Source organism: Ascaphus truei, chromosome 16, assembly GCF_040206685.1.
Source record: "Ascaphus truei isolate aAscTru1 chromosome 16, aAscTru1.hap1, whole genome shotgun sequence".
Taxonomy (NCBI): domain Eukaryota; kingdom Metazoa; phylum Chordata; class Amphibia; order Anura; family Ascaphidae; genus Ascaphus; species Ascaphus truei.
In genome coordinates, this window is record NC_134498.1 from 47421819 (window position 1) to 47443949 (window position 22131).

General features: G+C 46.8%; 1 protein-coding gene across 4 annotated transcripts in view; it reads left to right on the plus strand.

Annotated features, from left to right (window-relative positions):
• The window catches only part of PAK3 (p21 (RAC1) activated kinase 3), a 103938-nt gene that overhangs the window by 46127 nt on the left and 35680 nt on the right, over positions 1 to 22131 (plus strand). The window lies entirely within an intron of this gene.

Sequence of the window (22131 nt, forward strand, 5' to 3'; positions counted from 1 at the left end):
ATGGAAACGTGTGTAGTGCACGGGCTAAGCACAGCAGTGAGCAATGATTATAAAGAGAATCCTTCCTCTGATGTTCTTATAAGCGACACAGTTTGTATAGGAGACCATAGAGATAATTGTTGTGTTTTAGTGATGTCACTTTACTATGAGAATCAGAGGTGTGTGTGTGTGTGCTTGTTTGTTTGTTTGTTTGTTGTAGCAGAGTGGGTGTTGTAGACTATTGCATTGAGTTTGCCTCCTTGGCTTGTGTGGATGCGTTGTAAGGTGTCTCATGGAATAGCACTGTTTAATAGACATGGGCTTTGGTGTTTCCACAGTAACCAAATGCCTTGGAAAGTTTTACTTAATGTATTGTGATAAGACTGTTTGTGATCTCTTGTATCAACAGGTGAATTATTAATCAACACTTTTTTTCCCTTTTATTTTTTTAAGTAATTCTGATTATTAGGAAAACATGGAGGTGTAGATGGATTATCATTAGATTCATTTCTCGCAGGAAAGCAATAAGTGGAACTTGTTTTTTTTTTTTACTTTTAAGGGTGATTGAATTCTTCCCAGAAAGCTGCAGTCACCATACACGGCTAAACGTGTTATTATTACTTGTGTGCCTTGTTTGATGTCCACTGCACGTGACTTCTCCATTACAGGCTTCATGTGTCTTTGAGATCTCTGGAGTCTGAATTTTTCCTGGGTTCACGAATACGACCTCGTGACATCACAAAACCATGGCATCCGCCTCCTACCCGTATTTATTTATTTATCAGGGGCTATCTCAATCGTTTTGTGTCAGATTTCCTGTTTTATAGCCGCACAAGTGTTCAGCTTTAAACACATGGCACCTGGAGTTTAGAAAGGGTGTACCCTGCTTCTGTTTGAGCACTTAAGTTGCCAGCGATGTCTCCGTATGATGACATCTCCTGCGTTTCAGAGGTTCCCCTTTCTTCGGTGCATATTGGCCATTTCTTCATACGTATCATTGAGGGTCCCTGATATGTTATTTCAGGGGTGCTTAACTCCAGTCCTCAAACCCCCCCCCCCCCAACAGGTTAGGTCTTCAGGATATTGTTGCTTCAGCACAGTGGGCTCAATCAGCCCCTGCTTCAGCACAGGTGGCTCAATCAGAGGCTCAGTCTTTGACTGTGCCACTGATAGAGCCCCCTGTGCTGAAGCTGGGATATCCTGAAAACCTGACCTGTTGGGGGTTCTTGAGGGCTGGAGTTCAGCGCCGCTGCTTTATTTGATGCTCTGCTTTTCTTTTCCGAATCCCCTAAGGCCTCGGACATAGCGCGTGGCAGAACGCGTGGCATCGCGTGCGCCTGTCGGCCGAGCGATCTGTGGACTGACATCCACAGCGACGGGGAGGCGTGGCAGTGATGTCACCAGACTGGTTCGCCCTCATTGGCTGAACCACTCACGTGACCCGGGCCATCGCGCGACAAAAACAAAATCCTTTGTCTCCTTGAAAAATCTGCGGCGCCGTCACGCTTCCTCGCTCGCACACACTATGGCCGGCCCCATAGATCCCCTGCAGTTTGTTGGAGCCGCACGCACCATCGCTCGCACCGCGGCTGCGGCCTAAAGCGGCTATTCACCTGGTGACTGACATGGTGTCGTTTTGGTGCAGACTTCAAATCATCAGCAAATTCATCAGTAAAACTATATTAAAGCAGCAAGCCCCCCCCCCCCCTCACCTCTCCCCGCTCTCCCCCCGTCTCCCTCCCGCCTCATCTCTCTCCCCCACCCTTTCTCCCCCCCCTCTCCCACTTCCTCGCCTCTATTCCCTCCCCCTCTCCCCCCCCTCACCTCTCCCCGCTCTCCCCCGTCTCCCTCTCCCTCCCGCCTCATCTCTCTCCCCCACCCTTTCTCCCCCCCCTCTCCCACTTCCTCGCCTCTATTCCCCCACCCTCCCCCCCTCACCTCTCCCCGCTCTCCCCCGTCTCCCTCTCCCTCCTGCCTCATCTCTCTCCCCCACCCTTTCTCCCCCCCCTCTCCCACTTCCTCGCCTCTATTCCCCCACCCTCCCCCCCCTCACCTCTCCCCGCTCTCCCCGCTCTCCCCCGTCTCCCTCTCCCTCCCGCCTCATCTCTCTCCCCTCTCCCACTTCCTCGCCTCTATTCCCCCACCCTCTCCCACCCCACAGAAGCCTGTATAAGTTTAGCTCGTATAATGTCGGTTCCCCCTGAATATTTTTCCACTGTTAAATCATGATATATTTTTTTTATTCATCTCCTGCTTCCAAAGGTACGATATATAATAATTCTGTCACTGCTCCACAGAGCTTACAATCTAAATGTAATGTCTTGTCTCAGGAGCTGACACTCCGGTTCCAACCAGGATACTCCAGCTACAAAAGCTCCTCTCGTTTCAGGGACGCCGCAGTGCGCGGCGGGTTTTGTCGCTTCTCGTACCTAACTGTAGAAAGAATGGGTGTTTTTTTAATTTTTATTACATTATTTCAGACCTGAATAATGCCTGCAGCTAATCATGTTTGGAACTGCGGTGTCTAGATGCCAAGTTCTGTTTATCGGAGGCAGTCAGCCATAGTGCCAGCTTAACGCGCGTGCGGCGGCGGCAGCGCGGAGAGACTCCCAAGCCGATGCTGGCTTTGTTTCAGGGAAAATCCTGTGACTGGCATTATCATGCTGCATCCATTCAGAGGCCTTATTATAAAGCAAGATAGCCAGGGCGCGTTTGGAAGTCTGGGTAATCCTGAGGCTGCTATTGTGAACCCACCTATCGCAGTGCTTCTATAGTGGGGGCAAGTACACCTGAGCTCAGAATATCTCAGAAGCAATATATATTTTCAAAACAAAAATTTCCCTTAGGAGTGTTTTGATTAATTGGCAAGTACAGTACCAGAATAGTCTTTGAGGCGTCTGCACAGAGAAATGTAATGAGGTTTAAATTTATCTCTCGTGTCTCTTTAAGTTTTAGCACAGGTGTGGGCAACTCCAGTCCTCAAGGGCAACCAGCAGGTTAGGTTTTCAGGATATCCCTGCTTCAGCACAGGTGGCTCAATCAGTGGCCCAGTGAAAGACTGAGCCACTGTTTCAGCTGCCTGTTCTGAAGCAGGCATATCTGTAAACTCTGATCTGTTGGTGACCCTTGAGGACTGGAGTTGGCCAGTCAACGACTGACCAACTGATTGAGCCACCTGTGCTGAAGCCGGGATCTCCTGAAAAGCTGACCTGTTGGTGGCCCTTGAGGACTGGAGTTTCCCACCCCTCCCATCCAAGCTGTATCGGTCCTAGAGGCGTGCAGGCTTATAGCTGTGATAATGGCCACCGAGCTCGGGGATCTCCCACAGTCTTTCGATCTATGGAGAACTCTCTGATAAATTGTATCTCTTATTAGTTTCTCTGCTGTGGAAACACTTTAAATGAATGGAGGGAAATGACAGTGCTGTGCCAGAGCGTGCATACACAGGCACATTTCCATTGGGTGTGTGTAATATAGATTGTCCGCTTGTATACGGAGCAGGCGGTGTCTTCTCTTTTGCTTTAATGCCACTGTTTCTTTAAGATCTATGTCGTGCTGAAAATGAGCGTTATTATGCTTTAGTGTAGGGGAGCACCAGCCTTTGTTTTAACAAGGTAAAAGCTTTGGGAAGTGTTTGGCATATTTAATCTGGAAGAGCTGAACCTCAGGAGTTCCCTTATCCTCTAAAACAGGGGGGCTCAACTCCAATCGTCAAGCCCCCCAACAGGTCAGGTTTTCAGGATATCACAGCTTCAGCACACGTGGCTCAATCAGAGGCTCAGCCTACTTACAAGCGTTTAAAAGAGCAGGAGGCAGCCATGTATTCTCCCCATTCTCTGTGTGTCTGGGAGGAGACCTCTGGCTCACCAGTGCATCCTAACTATGCCATTGGGTGGCACACATCACCCCCTGCACCGGTAATAAAATTGGATGACCCCCCCTTGGTGTGAGCCAGACCAGCCGGGCAGCTCAGGCTGGAGGAAACAAAGGCCCTAGACGTACATTTAATTGCCCATCAAGCTGCAGCAGCTGCCTCATTGATCAGTGACCGGCTGCTGGGGAGGTCCATCATGGGACAGTTATCTGGAGCTTCTGAGATCCTCCCCATATCCACGGACACAACCAAATATTAACCCTTTCACTGCCACAGGGGCCGGCGATGCAGTAGTGATGGAGTTAAGATACCGGGCGTTTTGTATCAAAGTGCAAAATAGGAGCAAAAATAAAAACCTCCTATGGATCTCCCAGAGAAAGATGGATATGTACCAGAGCCGCAGTGTGCCAGGCTCATGGGAAATATTAGAAAGCAATGCCTCACTGAAACAGTAGTAAATGCATTGAACCGCCTCCCAGAAGAGGTCTTGTAGTTACAATAGGAGTTTAACAATGCTGGCACCCGGGAACTCAATAAGAATAAAGAAGGGGAATTAAATGTTATAACACAAAACATGCACAAATATCTGAGTGGAACTGTGAAATTGAAGGAACAATCCAAGCAATATCCTACATGTGTGGTTTAAAAAAAATGAAAATATTAATTCGTTCTGTCGTATTAGCTAATACTTACTACCTTTTTAACAAAAAATGTAACATTTAACTCTTAATGCCATTTTTAATGAGTTTTAATATACTGAGCATCTTTTGATTTCTATAGAAGGCTTTTAGCACACTTTTCCAGCAGTGGAAGATCTTTGTAACACTTTCCTGTTTGTAATACTTTGTTGCCAATATTCTCAGCAGTTTGAGCTGCAAACTGTAACAATAGAGAATGTTACCTTAGTAATACGGTATAAGAATACATTGTAGTTGTTGAGTTACACTGACTGAAGGATTGATTTGAAACTGCAAGGCAGCCATGTAATGAATGCTGAGAAACAGGATTTTGCTGATCGATCACAGGAGAACTAATTGATCGGCAGCTTAGCTAATTAGTTTTCAATGAAGGTGATCAAATGCTGCATATATTAAAACAACATTATTATTATTATTTGTTTATTTATTTTAATCCTTGGCTTGAACTTTACAAATGTCCAGACATCTTGTAGCTATGAATTTCCCTTCTTATAACAACCGAGGCGTGAAAGATAGTACTGTATCTCGGGGGGGCATTGTGCACGTTGTAAAGGGGAACGAAAACGGAAGTTGTTTTTATTGGGCATTTCACCAAGAAAAGCTGCGAAGCGCGCGGCAGCCGTGATAACTAAAAAACCCCGAACAGGACTTTGCATGGGAACGATGGCGTCTATCTGCTGAAGTTTGGGAAATCGAATTGTGAGTTTATCATTTATCAGCAATAGGTCACAAAGCTTTTATTAACCCTACAACTGAAGGCTTGCAACAGATTGAGCTGGAGTGCCTTGCTGACCCTTCTGGCATCACAAGGGTTAACGAGAGTTGTTTCTAATCCATAAATCCGATATGTAGATAAAGTGCTGGATTAAATATTGTGTATGATCTCCATAGCACCATCGCGCTTATATTCCGGCTGATCACAATGCGCGGAGTGCCGCATTCACTATGTAGTCTTTTTGTTACAGCTGAATTCTTTGTTGCATTCTATTAAAGTCCACCTCCAGGACCATGTAAATGGGTAAATCCCCCCATTGTGCCCCACGTCTCGATTTTGTATCTCCTTAGAGCAGTGTTTTTCAACCAGGGTCCCTACGACACCCCTAAAGGGTTCCCTGCAATTTTCAGGTCATTTGAAAATTGTACCATATACAGAAGAACTTACAATGGATCTGATCTCAGACGCGCTATTAGAGAGGGTTGGGGTTCCTTACAATGCATCTGATCTCAGACACGCTGTTAGAGAGGTTTCGGGGTGCCTTACAATGCATCTAGTCAAATAAAGGTTGAACACCACTGCCTTTGAGTGATACAGTAGTTTAGGCTTCAACTCTTGGGGCTACTAGGATGTAATTCCTGTTCTTTATCTGTGTAACCAGGAATAGTTTAGTCACCGGAGCCAGGTGAAAGACATTGGGTGGACAGCTTAAAGCTGCAGTTCAGGCTCCCGATTTTTTTTTTTTTAGTTTTTTTTTTTTACTTCAATAGTTTCATGTGGGCAATCTCTAATTACCTAAAGAACTGCATAGCTGTCGGTCAATTCGTTCTCCGTCTATTGATCGGCGAAGTTTGGCGACATCTTTAGATCTGGGGAATGTAAATGGTTGCCATAGGAACAAACATGCTTGTTAAAATAGAATACAAGAAAATTGGTCTTTCAAAGTTGTTGTTTTTTTTAAAACAGAAAATGCTAAAAGTGTTTTTTCTTACTACAGAACTGATTTATTAAAAAAAACCCCACACATGCAGGATATTGCATGAACTGCAGCTTTAAGATCTAGTATGTATATGGAGAACTGTAGACTTGTGTCAGGTTGTGATGCCTTTTAGTGGACTTCCAAGGATTCAGGACAGCATACAGAGATTTCCGAACCCGTGCACGCTATCAAACATGATAGGTTGGGCTGAGCAGTCTCAACTTGAGTGAACTTTTGCAGTGTGTTGCATCCCCCTCCAGCACTGGAGTAGTAATAATTAGGGGACGTGCAGTAACTCAGTTGTGTATAGCTGTGTAATATGGTGTCATCAAGCACACTCCTTTCCAGTTGCAGCTTGTCCATCAGCCATGACACACATAAGATGTATTAACCCAGCGGTGGGCCACTCCAGTCCTCAAGGGCCACCAACACGTCAGGGTTTATGGATATCGCTGCTTCAGCATAGGTGGCTCAATCAGTGGCTCAGTCAACTGAGCCACTGATTGAGCCACCTGTGCTGAAGCAGCGATGTCCTGAAACGCTGACCTGTTGGTGGCCCAGAAGACTGGAGTTGCCCACCCTATGAGTGCCCCATGATGTAGCCAACACTTCATGGGCTCCGGCACTTCAGGGGGTTACGTTATGGGCTTTCTATTGCTCATTTTCGAATGGGGGATCGCGTTGGTCCGGCACGCGGGGGAAACGGAAGAGGAGGACTTTTTAATCCGTGATGCCACAATCCTGGGATCGCGATGCGCCGTAGGGGGCTGTGCCATGGCCACTCCGGCGCTCAAAGGGTTAAAACCCGCCTACGGGTTCCATAGCTGATATTGCTTGCAGCCAGGGGGCAGCAGGTTCTATATCCCCCCGACCCAACTCCTGGAAATATAGCGGGGTCCATTCATTCATCTCGGTGCTGTGCAAAACCCTGCTAAATTTGCCAAGGAAAAAGAAGGGACTTGCACTATTTTATTTAAACGTCTGATCCTGGATTTTGTGAGCTGTCATTTCCTCTCAGTTTTAAGGAGACTTTTTGATGAACAGACCGCAGAGAAATAACTGGAGCACCGGCTATGTTCGTTAGGCAGAGGTAATTAACCAGCGTTTTATAGCGATTTTGCTTTCCCAAATGCAGTAGCCTCATGTTCTCCTGCGGCAATAAATACCCCGTTCCATGCTGTCTGCCCCGACTGTGGCTTCCTTGGAAAACACTGCGATTCCGGAAGGGTTGTTAGGTTAATAAAAAGGGAGAAAAAGCTGAGACCTGGTGTTTTTAAATAATGCGAAGAAACTCATTTCAGCCAGAAATGCAGGAGTCGGGTACGTGTCACTATCACACGAACATGGAGAAACTCATTATTGATTCATAGAACAAGTCCCGATTTCGCAGGCCGATGCCAGTGTGCACCGAGCCATCCCTTCTGATCAATAGCTGTAACGTCCATTTAATGAACAGCTCGATGGATAATAATAACCTGATGTTCTACAGGCTGCAACCCACATAATCACTTCGTAAGCACAATCCGTACTATTTTGGGCTGTTAAAGCAGAAAAACATCTAAAATCGTATGTTTTTGTTAAAAAAAATTTTTTTAATCAGTTCTGTAGTTTTTTTTTTTTTTTTTTAATTCAACGCTTAATGCCATTTTTTATGGATTTTAATATAGTGAGCATCCTTTGCTTTTTCTAGCAGATTTTAGCCCATCTCCCCAGCAGTGCGAGATCTTTGTAACACTTTCCAGTTTGGGATAATTTGTTGCTAATGTTCCCAGTAGTATCAAGGATAAAGCACCTTGTTGTGTGAAACGCGTTGGAGGGTTTATACCCCCTTGTTTGCTATGTCTGACTGACAATAAATCTATTTTTTACTTTATTACCCCTGTGTCCCTGGGCAGTGCGCTGCTTTGTGCATTTTTTTGCATTTTCTTGGATCGTTTGAGCTGTAAGCTGTAACAATAGATAATGTTGCCGTAGTAATATAAGGATATTGTAGCTGCTGAGTTACACTTATTGAAACTGAAAGGCGGCCATTATGTTAGGCACACAATCAGGATATTTACACATTTATAACAGGAGCACCAAACGATTGCCAGCTTAGGTAAGAATGTAGAATTATACATTGTCACAGGCTTTATATATACAAAAAAGAAAAAGGGAGGTGTGTGTGTGTGTAATAATAGTGCTTTAATGAAGCAATCCAAGACGTGTATGTGTGTGTGTGTGTATATATATATATACATATATATATATTATTATTATTATTATTATTATTATTATTATTATTATTTCATTGAATCACTGGGCCTTCGGAGCTGAACCCCATTCATTTCACCTCCGGGGACTCCCTGCCTCTAGAGATCCCTCCGCAGTAGGTGCCAGTAGCCGTTCCGGCTCAGCAAACAGGGCTTTAAAGTTTAAAGCTCCCGCGTCACATGGGCCAATAGGAAGCCGCACCTATGATGTCACTGCTTCCTATTGGCCCGCTGGGCCCGAGATCTTTAAACAGCGGCCATATTGTGAACCCTGCAAGCTGAGAAGAGCTGCTACCGGCACCTAATTCGCAGGTAAGTATCCCCGGAAGCAGGGGGTCACTGGAGCAGAAATTAATGGGGTTCAGGTCCAGACACCCCTGCTTTAATCCTACATAAATTTTTTTGCAAAGTTGCCTCTTAAAGGGGCCACAATATTAGCACTCACTGGGCAAATGAGATGGTGACACTGCTTCAGCACAAGCAAGGACTGCAACACACTGCTTCATCGCAAACAAGGACTGAAACACTGCTTTGCTGCTCCATCGTTGAAGGGGTTAATTATAGACAGCAACTTAGTCACAAGATGGAGAACTCAAACAGCTGTGTAGGAGGTGACAGATCCGGGGTTTGAGGCACGCAGGATAATGGTGACCAGAGGCTGAGGTTAGGGGAGGGGAGAGAGGTGCTGATCATTGTGTCATTGTGTCATTGTGTAGCCATTGCTAGCTGACGTCATTTCACACCTAGCCCCGTAATGAATAATCATTGTGACTCGCACAAAACCAGTTGCAAGAACTAGTCGCTTCTTGAAGGTAAAAGTCTTATTTGCACGCGAGATTAAACTGATGACGTAGACGTAATCATCATTTCGAGGGGTGGGATAGGCCAGTCACAATGCTGGCTCCCGCTTGGCTAATTCTCTGCTCTTGTTACAGACGGAGTCATCTGTCTTTTCATTCACCTGTCAGAGCAAGCTCTGTGGGCATCTTCCATTTATCCGGTCTTGCATGAATAAATCCATCACTATTAAGCAAACGGATCCTCCCCCCTTCTCCTCCCTCCCCCTCTCTCTCCCTCCCCCTCTCTCTCCCTCCCCCTCTCTCTCCCTCCCCCCTCTCTCTCCCTCCCCCCTCTCTCTCCCTCCCCCTCTCTCTCCTCCCCCCCTCTCTCCTCCCCCCCTCTCTCTCCCTCCCCCCCTCTCTCTCCCTCCCCCCTCTCTCTCCCTCCCCCCCCTCTCTCTCCTCGACCCCTCTCTCTCCCTCCCCCCCTCTCTCTCCCTCGACCCCTCTCTCTCCCCTCCCCCCCCTCTCTCTCCCTCCCCCCCTCTCTCTCCCTCCCCCCTCTCTCTCCCTCCCCCCCTCCTCTCTCCCTCCCCCCTCTCTCTCCTCCCCCCTCTCTCTCCCTCCCCACTCTCTCTCCCTCCCCCCTCTCTCTCCCTCCCCCCTCTCTCTCCCTCCCCCCTATCCCTCCCTCCCCCCTCTCTCTCCCTCCCCCCTCTCTCTCCTTCCCCCTTCTCTCTCCCTCCCCTTTCCCCCCTCTCTCTCTCTCCCCTTTCCCTCTCTCTCCCCTTTCCCCTCTCTTCTCTCCCCTTTCCCCTCTCTCTCTCCCCTTTCCCCTCTCTCGCTCCCTTTCCCTCTCCCCTCTCCCTTTCCCTCCCCCTCTCTCTCTTTTCCCTCCCCCTCTCTCTCTTTCCTTCCCTCTCTCTCTCCCTCTCCCTCTCTCTCTCTCTCTCTCTCTCTCTCACTCTCTCTCTCTCTCTCTCTCTCTCTCTCTCTCTCTCTCTCTAGCGGTATCTTCACCTGTGGGATTCTTACATTTGAATGTTATCCTGCCTTTTTTTTTTTTTTTTTGTCTAGGAAATGCAAGCAGAAATCATTTGCTGACCTCATTCCTGGTACCGCATTGCCCAGCTTCCTTCAGCAATGAGGGGTTAACTCCGAGTGAACCTTTAGTCCCGTGGCGGAGTGAATTCCTCGGGCGTTTAGATATTTAACTCTGTCATTTGCCAAAGAGCCGTGCAAGACCACACATTAATAAATAAATACAAAAACAACACTACGGTTTTGCTGGCCTCTGGCAGTGCATGGGTTAAGGCAAACCGCGGTAAGCGTGGCTGTAATTTCATCTGAAAAGCTTGGGTTACGGAACGGGGCAGCTTTCTCTTACCAAGGTAGCCCAGCACTGCCTCGTGGGGTCTTGTTCTTGGTGGCACCATAGCAGTGATAAGGTTTCATTAGCGCAGGGCCAAATCCAGTCCTAATAGTCATAATCAAAAGCAAAGGCAGCAGCGCACAGCCAAAGGAGACAGGTCACCAAGGAGGGGCGCAGACCCCCCCCAGGGATTCCCCAGGGATCCATTAGTGGATTTCTCTTACCTGCGGCAGGTCACGCCTCAATAGAGACTCGCGGAGTGGAAAGGACTAAACAGAATGACCAACTCCGGAAGAATTGTGAGTACTATGTCTTGCTGGAGATTGTCGTCTGTGTAGACATCCCCAATGAGGCTACAGAGGTGAGGGGTTTCTTCATCACCTGTGTGACTTCAGGGGGTGTTTTCGACTTCTGAAATAAGTACAAGACTTCTCACTAGTTTGAATATATTACCCACTACATTTAAGTTTTCCTCTATGTACTTTTGACATCATTGTTGAAGGTTTTGTCTGGAACTACTTTAGCTACCCATTATCTCCCTTTTGACTCTTAATAGTCATAATGACTGAGCCACCTGTGCTGAAGCAGGGATATCTCCATTACCTGGCCTGTCAGTGGCCTTTGAGGACTGGAGTTGGCCACCCCTGAAATGGACGCTCGGGGAGACAGCTGTAAACCAGGTCTAGCTGAGCCTGTTATTTCAGATCCCCCCCCCCCAAAGGGGAGGTAGGTAGCCCTATAGTAGCCTGGTATACATTAGCCTAGGACAGGGATTCCCAATCAGGGTTCCGTGGACCCTGGGGCTCCTTGAAGCAGTCTCAGGGGTTCCTCCTACGGACCACAGACCCCCCCTGGGGGGTGTTTTTTTTTGGTATGTATTTTGTAGGGTGGATTGAGAGAGAGTGGGGTAATTGACAGAAGGTAGGGGCGAGTGAGAGACGAGAGGGGGGCAGGAGGGAGTGAGTGAGGAAAAGAGGGCGTAAGCGTGAGACGCAAGGGATAAATACATGCGAGGCGGGAGGGGGGAGAGTTAGTGAGACGGAGGGGAGAGAAATACATGGGTAGAGGGTGGGAAATAGAGGTGGCTCGTGAGGTGTGACATTTTGTGACTGACCCCTGTCGAGCCTAATATGTGTCAGCCAGATACGGGTGCCCCGAGATTGGGTTCCTCAAACAAAAAAGGTTGGAAATCACTGGCCTAGGGACTTGGATGGATATATATAGATAGAGATAGATAGATAGATAGATATACCTCAGTTGTAGTATAATGGATTTTAGCTCCAGAAAGCTTGTCTGCAAAATGCAGTTTATCTGTTTCAAGGTATCAGAAGCAGCAGGTGTTAAGATATTACTTTCTATATATTTGATGACTTTATTATAACTAATACATTATTTAGGTATTTTTGCGTACTGAGCACATGTGAACTAGGAGGAGCGAATCATGTCAGTCTGACCGTTGGAGACTGCAGCGTTGGGTATTCACTGACAGCCTAAGGAACATGGGAGGAAATAAATATTAAATCGTTTCTTACACTTGGGCAGAGATGCTGAATTATGTCATACTTGGTTGCACTCTACATGAGCACAGAGCTATCTCAATTGTCTTTGTCAAAGCATAGAATCGGTGAACTGGGGAACAGACAAGGCCAGGGGGGCTCAACTCCAGTTATCAAGCCCACCCCCCTGCCAACAGGTCAGGTTTTCAGGATATCCCTGTTTCAGCACAGGTGGCTCAATCACCTAACCGAACGCTTTGGCCAACGGGTTTAACTAAATAACGCTTACTCATGTGCAGATTCGCACTGCAGTATTGTACTATATGTTGTGTCACTTTGTGCGTATTTTCCCATAGCGCAGAACTGGTTGCTTTGCAGCTGTCATTACAAATGGTAATTTTTGAGCTATTGTTATTCCGAGTTCTTGGAAAGACCCGAGCCGTGTGGCGGAGCAGCACTGCGGAGACGCAGAATAAACCTTCTTGTAATCCTGACATTGGGGTCCAGTCCAATAACCGTCTCTGTAGAATCCACCACAATACCGCATTAAAGTGGCAAACCTTTTATTGGGGCAGTTAGACAATGATGTCATTATCATTTTACCCTTTCATTGCCAGACAAGGTGCAACTGCTCAAATTAGTTTAATGAGCAGATTTCGGTTTACTCAGGTCCTTTACTGGAACTTTCAGACCGCCTAGTGTACGGTCCGTATGCGCTAATGCTGGTGAGTTAATACTCTGTGCTGAAGCAGTTCTCTGTGGCCTTGCCCCTGAATTGTTCATGGCTATTAATTCTCTTCCGTTGGGATAGCTTGGAGATGAAATTCAATTAAGATCAAAATTGTCTGACAAATTGGCTTAAACAGGCAATTACAGCCTTTCCTTACCATGCAAGCTGTACACCGAAGGAAGCGTGGCTGGTCTGGGTCAGTGGCACGGTCGATGGTCTTCAGGGGTGCAACCAGAAATCCACATTCCTATTAACCAGAACTCCTCCACTCGGCACACAAGGTATATAACTATAGGAGGATCATTCGCAAACCTTCCAGATAACAGGGGACGTTTCGGTGAATGATGGTGCTGGGGGTATAATCGCTGGATGAAGGGAAGGAACGTCCAGCAGATAATGGTCCTGTGTAAGTGTTTGGGTTGGGAGCTGAAAAGATGATTCCTTTAGTGGTTATAACATTAACCTCAATGGGGTCCCCTGTCCAGACATGTCTCCTTGTCAGGGTAACCTTAAGCCCAATTAAATGAATGAAAAGCAGAAAACACTGTTCTGCAAATACTGACCATTGTTCCTCTACGTAGATCACTGGATACATTATCAGAGCTATATAAAGGGATTATTCGTATGAATCGTTTCACCTACAGTATCAATCTAATCTTTATATATTCTGTTCTTAGTGTAACCCCTTTGTACTGCATAACAGAATATATTGGTCGCTTTTAATACCTGATGATGATAAAAAGCCACTTTATTTCACTGTGCCAGAAATTCTGATTGTAAGCCCTTCAGGACAGGCACTGCTGGCTTCGTATAAGAATGTTACTGTTTAGGTGCAGGGGTTGGAAACCTTGGCTGATAACAAGATATAAGGATGGTATGAGTATACACTCCAGGAGGGAGTGAGTCACAATCTAAATCCCTATATTTAACCCGTAAAAAGGAACTAAAATACATAAGGGGCAGTATGTGTCACGGGAAAGGATACCGGGGTGAAGCATGATTATTTTACAATTTTAGAGTTCTATTTAAGAGTCTTTTGTTTTGATGCTAAGAAAATGGAAGCAATGTATACATCTCATTAATGATAAGCACATTCATATGTCTCAGACTGGTCTCCCAAACCCGGCATGGGACGTTTGCCCGCGATCAAAACGCCACCGGCGTTCCAGCACCAGGACAATTCGCCACATGGCAGCTCACTGTTGGGCATTTTGCAGCGATGTCAGGTCTGCCACGCTGACCACTGCATGTTTAAATGTCCAGCGCCTCACCGCTACACTGCCTTGGCAGGCCGCTCCGACATGCAGTTGTCGTCGTGGCGGACAGTGGGCGGTAGGGTGCAGTGGACATTGCGGCGAAATGTCCTGGCGGCACTTCGGTCGCAGCAAAATGTTCTAGACCGTCCCAAACCTGCCTTTTACCATGATCACACGGCATACAGTCCTTCCACTGCAGCAAGGGATTCTGGGTAATGACTAATAATTATGGCCCATAATCCCTCGCTGCAGTGGAAGCATGTATGCTGCTTGATAGGGTACGGCAGGTTTGGGAGGCCTATCTGAGACGTGAATGTGCTCATAAATATTCCTTATCATTATTGTACTGTATGGTGGAGAGTGTTTGACACTTGTATACTCCCCATAACTTGTCTGTGTACCTGATGCATCTCATTATAATATAAGCACTGCGTGGTCCAACTCCTCCCTCTCCTCCATCTCCCCTCCCCCCCTACTACTCCCCCAAACTCATTTTGTTGACCCTTCCCAAACCACAAACTGATTCACACTGGTGACAATCAGAGCAGAGTATCTTTGCACAGGGCTGGATATGCACAGTATGTAGAAGTGTTGCAAACTGTAGCATTGCTCCAAAGCTGCTGCAAAACAGTCCTTCCAAGGCTGCGCTTATAGCGCCGGTGACGTCACGTTGTGGTCGCTGGAAAAATCAAATTGACTTGACTTCCAGCGATCGTGACCAAGCCGTCGCTCCGTCGCGTCGCTTCTACTATAAGCGCACACGACGGCGGCAATACATTTGTTTTGCCGCGACGTCGCCGGCACTATAAGCGCACCCTAGCACTGGGTGACTGCATCAATGTATCATGGGGCTTTGCACTGTGTGTGTTTGTTTTTTTGCTCCACATGCGTCATGAGCGTTTGGAGAGTGGTCATAGGAGGAGCGAGTCAGCGCAATATTATAATGAGATCATTTTGGCGGCTATGCCAGGCACAGGCTCCTCTCTCCGGGTGAAATAAAACCTTCAGGATTAGGGGGTGTGGAAGCGAGATTCATACATGTATGTGCGCATCACAAATGGGAGCGAATGCAAATATTTGCTCTGTGTTTTGGAGCAAATGGCATCATTTTGATGCATACCCTGCACTGATAGCAAGACCTGCAGGATGTAAATGAGCTCTCGGGGCCCAGCATAAGAACTGGCAACAGATTATTACTTGTATTGGGGGGAGGGAAGGTCCAACCTAATCCACAGAAGTGAAAATCAAGAGAGAAGTGGGATTTTTTGGGCCATTTTTACAGCCGGGAGATGGATAAATAACCCCTGGTGTTTAGGTGGCCTTGATGCAGACTCCACTTTTACAGAACCACTTCCCAGACTCCTTATGTGATCAATGCCACGCACACGCCTTGTTTCGCCCCACGTCGGACATCCAGAAATTCATTACTAAAAGATTCCAGGTTTAGCCCGAAAGGCATCTCTTGGAAGCGAGCGACGTTGCTTCTCTGCTTGGCGCGCTGCGGAGAGATTTGGTCTCCCTGGGAGAGGAGGGGTGACGTCGTCTCTCGATTTTTACATGAAATATCTCCTAGGAAATTGCTTGGTGAGAACTCGTCGGGGGCTCAATCTCTGTCACTTGTCCTGGTCTTTGTTACATTGTAATACTAGGAAGTGTCCGTTGCCTTAACTAAGGGGCGGCCAAGTCCAGTCCTCAAGGGCCACCAACAGGTCAGGTGTTTAAGATATCCCTGCTTCAGCACAGGTGGCTCAAACACCTGACATGTTGGTGGCCCTTGAGGACTGGCATTGGCCACCCTTGCATGAACTGCTTCACTCCCAGTGCTGCACCATGTTTGCTATAATAACTGCCCCCGCTGTTAAACCAGTCACCCCAGCAAATAGGGTTACAGGTATTTAACTACTTCCTGACCTCTGTAATTACGGCCATGTTATAATATGAAGCACATGGAACCTTTACAGTTGGCTAAAGCTTCTTCTGTTAAGGGAAGTGAAACCCAAATCTAAAATATGCATCCTCCAAACCCTCCGGAAACACCCATCTGTCTGGGAAGGACTCCCTCTGTGGGGTATTACTGCGGATTAAAGGGTGGGGCTGCTGGTCTGAACAGGAAAAGTGACCTGGTTACAATAGCAGGATAATATCACCTTATCAGTCGGATACAATACATCTGTAGCTAAATCAGACCCCATATATTTTTCCCAACATGAGGGCCTGAGTTTTTGCAGTCAAGCAACAGGGGAAAGGGCGTATCTTGGTAATATTGCGGAGAAAGAAATGACAGGTTTTCAATACGTTTTGAATGTGAGAAGAGAATGTGAGAGATGAGTCGAGTGTGACCCCTAGGCAGCGTGCTTGAGATACTGGGTGAATGATAGTACTTCCAACAGTAATGTGAAAGGAGGAAATAGGGCCAGGTTTGGGAGGAAGTATGAGGAGCTCTGTTTTTGCCATGTTAAGTTTGTCAGCGGATGGCCATCCAGGATGATCTCAGAGAGACATTCAGAAACTTTGGTTTGTACAGCAGGTGTAAGGTCGAGGTAGCAAAGTAAATTTGTGTGGCGTCAGCATAGAGGTGATTACTGAACCCTAGAGGTGTGATTAGGCCACCTAGAGAGAGTGTGTACAGAGAAAAGAGAAGGGGTCCCAGGACAGAGCCCCGGGGTACCTCCACAGAGAGATCGATAGAGGAGGAGGAGGAGGTGTTGGCAAAAGAGACACTGACAGTACAATGGGAAAGGTAATAGGAGATCCAGGATAGAGCTTTGTTATGAATGCCAAAAGTATGGAGAAAGTGAAGAAGACGAGGGTGGTCCACGGTGTCAAATGCTGCAGAGAGGTCGAGTAATATGAGCAGAGTGTAATGACCTCTCTTTTTGGCAGCATGGAGATCATTAGTTATTTTAATGAGGGCTGTTTCAGTGGAGTGAGCAGTGCGGAAGCCAGATTGTAGAGCGTCTAGGAGAGAATAGGTGTTGAGAAAATGGAGCAAGCGAGAGAATACAAGACGTTCAAGGAGTTTAGAGGCAAAAGGGAGACAGGTCGATAGGTAGAAAGACAGGTAGGGTCAAGCTTGCTGCTTTTGAGTACTGGTATAACTGTTGCATATTTGCAGGAAAAGGGAAAGGTACCAGAGTAGAGGGAGGAGTTAAAAATGTGTGTGAGCGTAGGGATTATAGAAGGAGCAAGAAGTTTTAGGAGAAGGGAGGGAATGGGGTCAAGAGGGCAGGTGGTAGAGGGAGAAGAGGAGATCAGTAACGACCCATCCTCCGTGACAAATTATCACAAACAGGAAAATGTTGCAAATATCTTGCACTGCTGGGGAGGTGTGCTAAACTGCTATAGCAGGGGTGCGCTAACTATTGGCGCTGCGCCCCCTACCTGCCTGCTCCCCCCCGGTGCGTGCACCCGGCCACCTTGTTTTCCGGTCATGTGCCGTGACCCCGCCGCGGCATTTGATGCCGCGTTGCCATGGCGACGTGTCACGACGCTTCTGAATCCCGGTAAATTGAGAGTTGCAGAGGCCTGAAGCGATCCCCCCCGGCATTAAATTAAATGTCTTGGGGAAGCGCGCGGTACCTCTGCAACCGCCTGCGCCCCCCAGGAAAATCTCGTGCTCCCCAGTTTGCGCACCCTGCGCTATAGAAATCAAAGGATGCTCAGTGTATTAAAACTCATTCAAAATGGGATTTTGATAGAATGAAGAATTGAATTTAAAAAAAAGGCAGTAAGTCTATGATCTAATACTAGAGAACTGATTTATTTATTAAGGGAGAAGGAGCTTCTCAGTGAGTAAAGACACTGACTGTCACTGAGTTTGAATCGGGGGAGCCTCATTCAATCCCCGGTGTCGGCTCCTTGTGACCTTGGGCAAGTCACCTTATCTCCCTGTGCCTCAGGCACCAAAAACAGATTGTAAGCTCCATGGGGCAGGGACTGTGTTTGCAAAAATGTCTCTGTAAAACGCTACGTAAAACTAGCAGCGCTATACAAGAACATGCTATTATTAATATTATTATTAAGGGACTAAGTGAGGTAGAAGTTTCTCTGTGCTGCGATGCATTGCGTTCTGTGCCACTGATGTATTCCTGCGCACAGCTCTGTTGTGGCTAAAGTCCCCTCCACCCCAAGCACGCGGAGAAGTTTCCCTGTGCAGCTGAACGTTTAGATGACGTCACGCAGGCAGAAACCTTCCTGCTCTCCTGGGAGCGGAGATCCCGCCAGGCTGGGTTGGTCATGTGAGTAGTGAGCAGCTTCTCTCGCACACAATGTGCCTGGACACCCCAGAGTGTGAGTATAAACGCAGACACATGGCTTCACTCGGGACCCGCTTCTACATGAACCCGGCTGCAGTGTTTAAAGGGTTTTAAACAAGTAGTGGCAATGTGTCTGATTTCAAATCCTTTACTGACCTGTTAAACAATGGCGCTTGGCTCTTGTAGCGCACACTCACACACGCACACACATCACACTTTGCTAAAAACAAAGGGAGAAAGAATCACTTTCTCGTCAAAAAGGAAGATGAAATCGGAGTTTGTAAAAAAGAGACCCAAGTAATGGCACTCTGTCACCTCATACATCACACTTTAATAATAATCACGCCCTTTGCGGCCTCAGGAAAGCTTGTACTTTTTTTGTAGAGCTTTAAGCAGGTGATGTGTTGTTACATTGTGATTGACTTGAATCCAAAATCTGTTTCCCTTTTTTTGGGGGGGTGGGGGGGGGGGCAGGGGGGTAATAGGGCACTTTCTGTTTGTAGTAGCTCTGAATCACAAAAGAGCACAATTATGTTGTGTTTCAGTATCTTACCCTCAGACACTTTTTTCCCCTCATCACTTAATTCCACCACTGCTCGCTCTAACTACCAGTTATACACTTAGTAGGATATTCTCAGGCGTACCTGCTGAGCCACATCTCACATGACCTGGTGTACAGTCACACACAGAGGCACACACAGAGGCACATACAGAGGCACACACACACACAGAGGCACACACACACACACACAGAGGCACATACAGAGGCACATACCCTGTATACCCTGTTCATTTATGTAACTGTATTTGTAACCAAGTACAGTATTATTTGTTTTACTCTGTGCCCAGGACATACTTGAAAACGAGAGGTAACTCTCAATGTATTACTTCCTGGTAAAATATTTTATAAATAAATAAACACACAGAGGCACACACAGAGGCACACACAGAGGCACATACATGAATGTATTGTAAGACATGTCTGGATGTGCAGAGGGATTTATTTCAAGGGATCCTGTGAATTTGGGGGGTTTTGGACTCTGGGACTCGAGCTAAGGCAAACGCCCCCTGACCTAGTGCAATCATTTTTTTCTTTTGTGCAGTGTGAAATCCGACTGACCCTGATCACTCGGGCACAGAGCTAACACTTCAGACTTAGCTGGTTCAAAGCATGAGCGGTAGTGAAACATTAAACATCCTACTCTGAATTTGCACTGCGCAAGCTCTCCCTGAACTACGAGAAATGGGCAAACCTGTCAGAATTCAGTTTGTGTATTGTTTGTTGCCTGCCAAGTGACCGTTCCGTGTGGGAACTTGTGCGAGTTTTTTAATTTTCAAGTATTCCCCTTTTAAAAGAATAAATAAAACCTATAGGCGTCTTCCCCCTTCTCTCCCCCCCCCCTCATCCCAAACTGTAACGAGTTGTGGCAAATTTGCATTTTGTTGAAAAATGTGCTCCTCGCCGGACTTCTCCAATAACCAGCACGGCAAAAGGGGAAGCGCATGACAAAGTTAATTCTCTCAGAGAGGCGATCCAAGGGGGCAATTTTTTTTTTTGCGAATATTTGTTAACATAGGATTGAAGCCGGGGGTCCCTGGAGCTGAATCCCATTCATTTCTGCTCCGAGGACCCCCTGCTTCCGGAGTAGGGGGTGCCAGAAGCCGCTCGGCTAGCAGGGTTCACATAATGGCCGCTTTTCAAGTCTTAAATGATATTGTAAACGCGATACTTGTTCAGTTTCTGCGCGGTTTATTTGAAACTTAAATGTGACAACTCCTAAAATCAGGGGGAGCGCAAACTTTTTTCCCTGCGCCCCCCTGCCTGCGGTTACCCTCCCTCCGCGCCCACCCCCACTTACCTCGGCTCCGGCGGCATGACGTCACGTTGCCATAGCAACGTGACGTCTCCTGACCCATGGCGCCACGTTGCCATGGCGATGTGTCCAAGAAGCCACCGGAGCCAAGGTAAGTCAGGTTTACAGAGGCTCTGCAGCTCCCCCCGGCACTTAATTTACGTGCCTTCGGGAAGCGCGCGGGGCCTCTGTAAACCCCGCGCCCCCCGCAGTCAGTCTCGCGCACCACTGCCTTAAATGACGGTGTACCCCACAAATTGGATTGTTTCGGGTGAAATCCCCCAAATGCCTTTCTGGCTGCAACGTTTTTAAACGCGATAACCCGACGCGCACGCGTTCCTTATGAACCGCGTGGAAGAATCCTGCCGTGTTCTCTGAATGCCGGTTTAGTTAAATATAACACTCTAGCAAATCCACAGCATTGCCCGGCTAACACCCAGAAGGCATTTGTTGCACGTCAGAGTAACGTGACTTATTTGGGGGAAATTTCAGATGAACCGGAACGCACGGAAACCCTGGAGTTATTTAATGAAAGCCGCGCTGTGAGACAAGAAGTCTCCTTGTTTCTCTTTTATTTTTTCTTTAAATGGCTAGTATCTAAAAATATTCTGTTAACTCCTTCCATGCCATTGGTGGGTGCAACACTTGATGAAAAGGTACACAAACCTGCATTGTTTCGTAGGCCGGATTAACCCTCCGGCTTCTTTGTGATGTAAAACCTTGCAGTCCGCACAGAGCAGAATCTTTCTGGTAACTTTGCCGAAAGGTTGATGGGAAGCTTGTAGTTTGTTCAACGGCCTTGCAGACTCCTCTGACACCAAAGGGGTTTAAACGGCATGTCATGCGAAATTCTACTTGTAATATATCAGTTGTGTCGTATTTAAATAAAACATGCTGTTTTCTGTATGAACTTTTTTTTCACTCTTTTATGTTTTTTTTTTTTAATTTTTATTAATGATTTGTAATTTATTAAGCTTCCTTGGGTTATTTAGGAAGCCACGATACTTCCTCTTTGGAAATAGGCGTTCGTATTGCATGCCCTGGGAAATAGGATCTTTGCCGATCGATCACGGATCCATCGGCAGCTTAGCTAATTGCTTTGCCGTAAAGGCAAGGAACGGCTGCATTTATTAAAACAAATCAAACCAAAAATGCCCCTTTTAAGTCCCGTGAGCTTTCCTTTGCTCACAGCTGTTTCAGAGATTTGGGGGTTCTTGACCACATTTGTGTTGAAGTCTATGAAATGAGGGATGCTGAGAAGGAGTGAGACTCACGTAGTGATATTGAGTGATGCTGGGCTGACCTGGTGTCTCAGCCGAGTACTGTATGTATCAAACCAAGGAAGCGTTTACTGTAATACCCAGGGATTTAATTTTATTGGGTGTTTTGGCTGTGGCAACAAATGCAGGGAGGTTTATGCCACCTCCAAGATTGTAATGCTAAGAAACTAAAATAACAAAGATGCGGATTGAGATGGAGATCACATTATTAATATGTGCTCATTTAACTGCCCTAACTGGTCCAGTTGGCAATGTGTACATCTCAAGCTGACTCACACAAGGCAAAGTGGGAGGAATCGGAAGTACATTGGCCCAGTGACTGTAGAGACGCAGGTTGAGCATGCCAAGTCAATGAGGGGTTTTGGCTGAGCGTTGTGTGATTGGCCGTTTTGACTGTAGTAGATTGAATTACCCCCTACGCTGCGATAATTGTGCTGATTAAGTCACTGTGGCTTGGAAACTCCCACTTTCAATCACTGAGATCGGGGCACTATGACACTTTAATAAATAACCCCATTAGTGCTAGTTTAACAGCAAAATGTCACTAATGTGTTGCACCATCTGAGATCACTGAGGTTTCAAATGAGTGAGAGTACATTTAAATAACTGAGA